The sequence below is a fragment of the Pinus tabuliformis genome, chromosome X (genome assembly GCF_031772625.1).
Source record: "Pinus tabuliformis cultivar Carrire ecotype Pingquan chromosome X, CPIR1, whole genome shotgun sequence".
NCBI lineage: Eukaryota > Viridiplantae > Streptophyta > Pinopsida > Pinales > Pinaceae > Pinus > Pinus tabuliformis.
Window position 1 is genome coordinate 1045519249 of NC_142308.1, and position 9609 is coordinate 1045528857.

Here is a 9609-nt window from a genome sequence, read left to right on the forward strand (position 1 = left end):
TGCATACAGGGCTATACCACATCTTTCTATTTGCGGTTCTTTCTTTCTCCATATTTTGGGATTTAATGGATTTTGCTCCTTTTGAGATATTTGCCGAAATTTACTCCTGCATTCAGATTCTTCATGGCCAAAGTTGTTACAGATTGAGCATTCTATTTCATTTTCAAGAAGAGAAAAGTTATTGTAGGAACTTTTCTTGATCCCTGTCACATTTCTTTGATTTCATGCTTCTCTAGTCATGATGGTTTTGTAAGAAACACATTGAGCAGCTTTGTGTCCAAAATTATGACATGAAAAACATTGACCATTGAAGAAGCTCCTGCGATTATCGAATCTATTGAACTGGTGATTGTAGTTTCTATTCATATTTGAAACAAATTGAGTATGATTTACCTGAGGTTGGTTGTGACTTTTGTTCATCCTTGGAGCAAACTGAGCCTGATTTACCTGGTTATCTGTGTTATGCCTTTGCTGACGATTGTCATACTGTTCATTGTTCTTTGCTGCATCAAGATAGCTTTTAGTGGAGGTTGACGACTTTTGTGATTGAGGTTCTTCTTCAGTATATCCAGGACCTGTCTTTATCAGAGGAGAACGTTGCACTTTGATAATTTCATTTAAGGTTTCTGATCCTTTAGCAAATCTAAGATTGAGAGATTTTGTTTTCTCAAGATCCTTTCTTAGACCCACAATTTCACATTCTAGTTTTTCATTGTGTTTTTCTCTTTCAACAAGTTGATATGTCAAGGTATTTATAATCATATTCTTTTCTTCTAAACAGATTTTGAGTTTAGAGATTTCTTCATGAAGTTCATCTTCTTCTAAAGCATCCAAAAATTTATCATCTTCATAAGCCATTAGAAGTCTATAGTCATTACTATTTTCATCTTCATCACTATTTGATAATCCATCATTATCTTCATGAGTATAGTAGCTCTTTTTACTTACACTTTGTTTTCTATTCCATTTTGCAGATTCCTTCCCTTTATCATATTTATCTTTATGAGGACATTTGGCAACATAATGACTGACTCTACCACAGGCAAAACATTTGAAAGGTATTTTACCTCTAAATCTTCTAGAACCCCGTTGAAGCTTCTTGACAAAGTTTACTTCATCTTCTTCTTCTGAAACATGTCCTGATTCATTGAGTTCTTCTTTTCCTTTTGCTGAAGATTTAAATGCGGCTTCTCTCATATCTGATAGGCCTCCTTTTCGCATCTAAAAGGCAGCTAAGATTTCGTGAAGCTGTGTCATAGTAATAGTCTGTAGATCCTATTTTTCTTCTATGGCAGATAATTTTGATTCAAATTTAGCAGACAAGGATCTTAAGACTTTCTCAACTAAGGTAACTTCCTTTATCTCTTCACCCAGATTTTTCATGCAATTAAAAACCTCATCTATATGTAGGAAGTAACTATCAATACTTTCATCATTGTGCATCTTAAGAGTTTCATATTGAATTCTAAGAGTTTGCAGTTTATCACGTTTTACCTGAGAGTCTCCTTCGTAGCTTAGAACGATTTTGTCCCATATTTCTTTGGCTGATTTGAGTTTCATAACTTTGACAAACTCTGATTGTGACAGACTTCCCAATAATGTATTGACAGCCCTGGCATTGGTTTCATATTGCTTTTTACCTGCCGTATCTGTAGGAATTGCTGATGGAAATGTATATCCTCCTTCCATGATTTCCCAGACATTTGTTCCAAGTGATTGAAGGTAGGTTGTGGTTCTTAGCTTCCAATAAATAAAGTTTCTCCCATCAAAGATTGGCGGTCTGATGGATCCCCGCTTTCTTGATTACTCATGATGATGGATCTTCCTCCAAGCGATCAAGCTTCTTCTGAAGGACCTGCTCTAATACCAATTGTTGGAAATAATACTGAGAGGGGGGGTGAATCAATATTAGTAACTCAATAATTTTTCATTTCCATAGGTAGATTTGTATACGCTACTTTAGCTAAGTGAACCAGTGTGTACACACGACTGTTATTAAAGCAACTAGCGTATATGCAGAGAAATTTTGATTTACCCAATTTATCATGTATTGAACTTTAACCAGTATGTTAGATATTGATTAGACAGTGCAGTAAAAGTAGACTAAAGCATAATCATCACACATGAACACCAAGATATAAGGTGGAAACCCAATGTGGGTAAAAACCACTTGCTGTTGTCATCTCTGTCTTCTTTTAATAATAAGAAAATTATGTTTACAATTTTGTACTATTGCAGACTTATACCAGTACACAGGCTTCTACCTGCAAAAGGCTGCAACCTTCTCTCGTTTCCAGCTACTACTGGAAGGGAGCTACAACCCCCTAGCTCTTGTACTAGCTGATATGTTTGCTAGTACGTAGGCACCGACCTACAGAAGGCTATGACCTTCTCTCTTCCTCCAGGGACCACGTTTCATAAATTTTCAGACTGGATCCATCAACAACATCATAACTGTAATTCAATCATCAAATATATTTGCATCAACCAATCACCTTTTGAACCAACCACAACCGAATCAATCAATCACTTTGACAACCCATCAATCTGATCATTCAGAATACTGTCACCAAAATACAGTAACCAGAACCCAAGCCAGAACCCAGAACTCTGCAACAGCAAACAGAAGCAACTAAAACATATTTTATAAGGTATACGCTACTTCCATGTGTCGAACCTGCGTGTATACACACTTTTCTCAAAGCCAACCAACGTATACATCTGTAAATATAAATTCAGAGTTCTGCAACTATTCCAGACTTTAGTTATACCCAGATCATATCATTTATAGAATAATATATGCGTCAGTGTTCAGATCTAGAATATACATGAGCAAAAACACATAATGATAGTTCATTTTACGCCTTAAGATCTCGATCCATCATTAGATCTAATCCCTCATTATCCGCTAAGGTTCATCCTTGATTCAGATCCAAAAATGCACCATAACCCAATAACCTACATAATAGATCTCACACTTCATCAAATATTCGGTACTTGCACAACTTGGTCTAATGATCTTCTCCTCCTTTTATAGTTGTTAGGTCTTTCTCAATACCATGGACCAAAACCACTTAGGACCAATACCTTGGACCAAATACCTAGGGTCAATACCTTGGACCAGATACCTTGGACCAATACCATGGATCAAAATACCATGGACCAAATACCTCGGACCAGAAACTTAGTTTTCCAAGGTATACATGCTTTTCCTTCTGTGAAAGTGTGTGTGTACGTATATGCAACTTGTATACAGTGAACCTGCGTGTATACGCAGCTTGGTCAATGGTGAACCTGCGTATACCTCTCTTTCTTCATTCTGTGAAGACTGATCTGTAATTCTTTTTTGTTTACCTGCTATACTGTGATATTTCATCTGAGTGAGTTGCCATCAAGGACAATACCCCTGTATCATAATGCCAATAGATAGTTCAATCACTTTAAAGGTCACCCACTCACACATGAATTCTACATCTAATGAAGGAGGAACATACTAAGAAGAAGAAGAGCTCGCACAAGTGAAAGACAAATTATGTGAATAAGGTCGAGGTCTTTGAGGTAGTTGTAGACATAATTGTTATCCTCTTTGTTGCAAAACCAAACTTTAAAAGTTTCTCCAAATCTGAACCAGTTTGGCCTATGTTGACTTTGAATGTGGAGGTGACTTGGAGGAGGGATGGACTTTCTATTTTGGTGGATTTTTTTCTTAGTCTTGGAAATCTCATTTTTATCTGATTCTATAAGAGAATGATTGTTGGGTTTTCCCCCTTATAGGGTTTTTCCCTAGATTTGAGCCTACTTTTGTTGTCTCTTGTCTCTTTATTTTCTTGAAAGACTAAACATTTGTATAATTTATTGATGAAGAACACTTAAGAAATAATAAAAAGGCATTAAACATTCACAAGTCATTATCAAGATATAGAAATCAAGCCTAATTCTACTACACTTGGTTTCTCAATTATTAATTGTTGGAAATAATATTAATATGTAGAAAATTCAATGAGGAATATGAAGAGACACATAAGAATGTTCCAAGAGGAACATGGAGAGACACAAGAAAAATAATAGAAGGCATTTGAACAACATTAGAGGGGATTTTTGGCCTGAAGAATTCGAGTTGGATTTTGGGTTGAAGAAAAGAAGATTGGGGACAATAATAGAAAAGGAAAAATTTGAATTCCAAGAGAGGATTGAACATCATACAAGAATAATTTCTTTCAGTTGACAAGGGAGCTAGAAGAAATCCCAGGTGTAGAATTGATTTCCTCTCGAGTCCTTGTTGGATTGGAGGGTGGATATGGTGATTCTTAGGAAATACGTAAGGGCTAGGGTGGAGGAATTAATCCTAGAAAATTCCTGGAGGATTTATGGATGCTTCCTTGTTGTGTTTTGATTTTACTGTGAGTTCTAGAATCCATGGTTTGCATGGAACCAAAATGTTGTGTTTTGGAAGTGTGGAGACCATTGTTCTGTAGAATCCTTGTGCATTATGTTGATTCTAATTTCAGTTGGTGGATAGATATGGGTGCATTTCTAGAGTCCATGTTTCAACTGATGGATGTATTTGATCCCTGAAGTGAAGAATACCTCAACCTCTAGAATCTAGCTAGGGTGATAACTACAAGTGAGACTTGGTTGTAGTTGTCTATGGTTGGGTGGAGAGTCATAGTCCCATACTCAGTTTCCAATTTATTTTGAGATAAGTATCTCTCATGTACTCTTTAAATCAATACTATATACGTATATATATGCCTATTTACATTTTTGGTCTGAAATGGTGCGTTGATGGCATTGTTTATGAATTCACTGTATATATGATTAACCAATCTGTTGTTTTTCATCCTGGAATCTTTATTATTGCAAAGAAATAACTTGTTTTGATTACAATATTGTGCATGTTATTGTATATAAATAATAGACTATATGAGGATGTTAAAGCATGAAATGCATGAGATACATGGCCTGATACTAACATCTTGAATGTATGTGGTAATCCATTATGATGGTGTGGGGTTGCACTGGAAGAATTGAGTGCCCAACAATGTTAAAAGATAGGGTGGAAAGATTTGAAATTCTGTGTTTGATTGCATATTTTACTACTGTATGAGTATTGGAAGATTTGTTGCGTGCTACTTGGTTCCTTTATGATTGAAGGGAGGAGAGATTTGATGCCCTTTCTTGTAGTTCATTCTATCATTTGATTGAGTATGCATGAGATGATAAGTTACATTGACCTATTTGTTCAAATGAAAGAGCTTTGAGCCAAAAGAAATCAAGTTTCTACTCTATTTACGAGCTTCTACAAATCTTTGTATTTTTATGTAGCAATACACTTGAAATGTTGTTTTTTTATCATGCTTATGAAGGAGTGTTTCTCAAGTCTAGCCTTAAATTCCTTATGAGTTTGTTAGCCACTAAGTGCCACAAGTATTAATGAGAAAGGTAAAAAAGTTAGAAGAAATATTGCTTTGTTAAAATGTTGGAGCTGGGTTAAAACTTGAAACAAATTTAAATTTTGTTCAACAGATCGAAAGTCAGGAGGTCGACCTAGAAGGCCTGACCTCCGACAGGCTTTGCCGACAGACCTCTAGCAGTCTAACCCATCTCTATGCGATCACAAGTTAGGAGGTTGGGGTGGTCAGGGGTCGGACCCTCCCCGGCCCATTTCCTTACAACACCGAAGAAACTGAGTCGACCCCGACTTAGGTCAAAATTAAGGAGTTAGGCCTGAGCCTTTTAATTTGATTATCTGCGTCCATGCAAGGAAGGATGGCCTCGACCTTCCTCAGTTTTCGTACCTACCATGTGGGTCCACCATGTGGGTGCGTTAGGAACCACATGGGTGTGTCAAGTACCACTTAGGTGCATCAGGTGCCACATGGGTGTCAAAATGACATGGAGAAGTGTAATTGGTCAAGATTTAAAGGGCCATATCTTTTGGTCCATAAGTTGGATTGAGGAGAATATTATATCTTTGGAATTGGCTCACCAACACAATGTTGTTGTTTATTTGAAATTATGGAAAAGTTGAAAAAAGTCAAAAAATTTAGCTACCAGTAGAGTAAACACCTCCTAACTCTGGCTGGGTTTTGGGTTAGGAGGGGTGTGTTTAAATAAACAAGTTATGGTTTTTTTGGCATGTGGAATTGATAAGTCATATTGGCCCATGGTATCGTAACAAAGCCTATTTATAAATTAAAAATCTCCATGGTTAAAAATCTTGGTACATGTTTTATTAAATGTATATATGTTTAACTTATATATTAATTATTTTTAAGATTAATAATAATTTAGTCAATTTTTATCATTTTTTTTTTTTAGCAATGTGCAATGCATCATGAAGTAAGTGTTTTGATATTTATTATAGGTTGATGCCTATAAACATTTACGAACCGTTTAATTTATATGGTTACACTAGTATATAAAAAATTGGTATATAGTCCTTATATATTAATATGTTTCGTTGAAAATCATATATAAAAAATATTGTGAAGAATTTTCAGAAGAACCTATGTAAAACATTTTTAAGAGATTAAAAATCTTTTACATAGTTTCTTCATAAAGTTCTCCACAATATGAACAACGGTGAAAATATATACTCAACAAAAAATATTATTATGTAAATATAATATATTATTTTCCATAACTTTATCTCACATCTCAACCTTATTTGAGATTAATGATCTTAAAAATTACTAATTTTTATGGTTCATGTGAGACATTAAAATGGTATTTTCTCTATAATGGTGGTGGGCTCAATCATGTGGAAGAATATCCATAGTTCTCATCATATTATAAAAGCATAGTTTAAATATTTTTTTTTGTGTGTTTTGTTTGTTTTTTCAATGTATATTTTTTTGATGAGTTTTGTTTTAAATTTGTAGAAAAAATGTTGGAATGATGCATTTGAGTTGTTAAATTTGTATAAAATGAGTACTTGGGTTTTTAACGCTCTAAATATGTTTGACTTATTTCACTCGGTCGGTGGAGGGTACGGCTCTGCAACATGCTGTTACGGGGCTATGTATGAACGGGGCTTACAGGCCGGAAACGGCCCTGTAGCTCCCCGTTTCCTTTCACTTTATCGATCCCTCCTTCCGCTGAGCCGCGCATAACTTTATTCTGCATCCTCCCTTATGGTTTTTTACCCTCTCTATTACCCCGCGCTTTAGGGTTTTACCTGTTAAGTTTTTTACCTGGTCACGGGCTCACCTGCACGTCCGGATCTAGGGCTCCCTGCTCAGCCGACAGCACACGACAGGGAACCTGCTGCGGCGACCTGGCGGTGCTCCTAAAACCAACTGCTCCGCCTCATCTAACGGATCTCCAAAACGGCCAGCGTCGACCCTAGGCGGTTACCAGTTTCCGAGGACGATACAAGCGGTTGACGACATGGACATCGAAGAAGTGGATTTTTCGGATTCCCCGCTGGCTGAAAGCTCCATCTGGCGCACTACTTTCTCGACCTCTGGAGGTATGTACAGTGAAAATATCACTGCCAGTTTTGATGACCCATCTCTTTCGACTGAGCTGTCCATCCCGGCCTCTCTGCACCCTGGCGAACCCTCCTCCTGGACCAATTTTTCAGCGCCTTCCCCGGCCACCCTTGGTTTCCTCGCAGACTGTTTTCATCCCTCGCCTCCGGTCGCTGGTCCCCCACTACAGCCGGGCCTCCCTGACAACCTCCCTCCGCTCTCTGGGCCTCAGGAGGTTTCCGTCCCCTCTGCGTCTAACCCTCCCCCTCCCCCTCCGGCTTCATCTGGGAGCTACCACGCCATCCCACCTCTCCCGGAAGTTCCCCCCCCGCGCGAACCCTACCCCCCTCCCTGACCCCCCGCAGTCGACTCCCGGGGCTCCAGAAAACCCTAGACGCATGTCCTCCCGCCCCCTGAAGAAACAACGTTGTTACAAATCTAGATCTGAGGACGTCTTCCTTAGACTTGAAGAAGACATCCAGTGGGGAGATGCTATGGATCTAGCAGACAGAGTACTCGTGGGCCGCATTAGGGGTCGACATATTTCTGCAGACAAATTGAAGACTTGGGCATCGGAGATCTGGGGCAAATATCTGGTGGAGATCCCCTCCGTCCAGACATTCGTTCGAGGCTGGTTTGCTCTGAGATTTGCAAGGGCGGATCATACCAGTTGGGTGTTGTCTTCGTTCTGGCATTACGAAAAAGCCCCGGTCCTCCTCAAACGCTGGACGCCTCTCTTTGACCCGGAGACGGAACAGATTGGGATCGGGCCAGTATGGGTTAGACTTCCGGGACTGCCACCACAGTACTGGTCCGAGGATATATTCAGAAGAATTGGGAATACTCTGGGTACCTTCATGGAGTCGGATAAGGCATACATTCAGACGGGGATGATGGCATATGCCCGGATACTGGTCCATCTTGATACTAGAGGAGGCCTGCACGAACACATCAACATTCAGTGGAAAACATCCACAAGGAAGCAGAAATTGGACTATGAGGGCATCCCATATCGTTGCAGAAGATGCCACCAAGTGGGACATCTCTTCAAAGACTGCCCCCTTCTTCAAAAAGCACAGCAGTCCCCCACTCCTCAGAATGCCCCGGCTACTATGGTCTTACCTGATCCCCCGGCTGCGGCGGCGCCCCGAGCAGAGCACAACATTACATCAGATACGGTGGAAGCACCATCGGCTCCTCGGCAAAGGAAACAAGGAGTGAACCCGGCCCGGCCTCCATCTCCTCCAATGACGCGTTCAAAGGCTGCAAAAGGAGCTGTTTTCTCATCGGGTACGTCTCTCCCCTCAAATGTCTCTGCTTCGCATATAAATTCTTTGAATTTTACTCTCCCCTTCCCCACACTACACCCAATCAAGATCCCCCCCCCTCCTTCCCCCTCTGCCCTTGACCTGGTCAAGGCCTCCCGTCTGTCTCACCCCCCTTCCCGATCGCACTACCCTACCTGCCCTATCCCCCAACCTTCGGGTATACTGTCCCCCTGCTCCCTCCCTTCCGTTCCCCCCCTCCCCTCCTCCTCGCCCTCCCCCTCGGTAAACTCCTCACCGAGGTACGTTACCCGCTCGTCCACAAAGCGCCAGGAAGCGGACGCTGTAGGGCTGTCTGCGGAGCCTCATATCCTCTCACCCAAGCAAGGTAGAGGCAGACCCCCAAATTTGAAAAAGGCAAAGGTTCAAGCCGGGGTTGATGTCATCCAGGGCAAACAACAAACCATCGACAGGGCACTTAGAGCATCGTTTACCCTCCCCCACCCCCCTCCATGAAAATTATATCCTTCAATTGCAGAGGGTTGGCCAGCCCTGAGAAAAAACTGGCCCTGAAACGACTCTTATTTTCGGAACCGGTTGATATCATTTTCCTACAAGAAACTTTATGTAAAGCAGATTTGGCTACATCCATTCTGGGCTCTTGGCTGCCAGGCTGGTCTTTTTACGCCTTAGATGTCTCAGGACGATCGGGGGGCATAGCCATCGGTTTCAAGAACAGTTCCATCAATCTGAAGAATATCTGGGGTGGATGGGGTTACCTGGGGGCAGATGTTTACTCAATGGATCTAGAGGAGGATCTTCGAATCCTAAATGTCTATGGGCCCTGCACAAACAGGGAGCAATTCTGG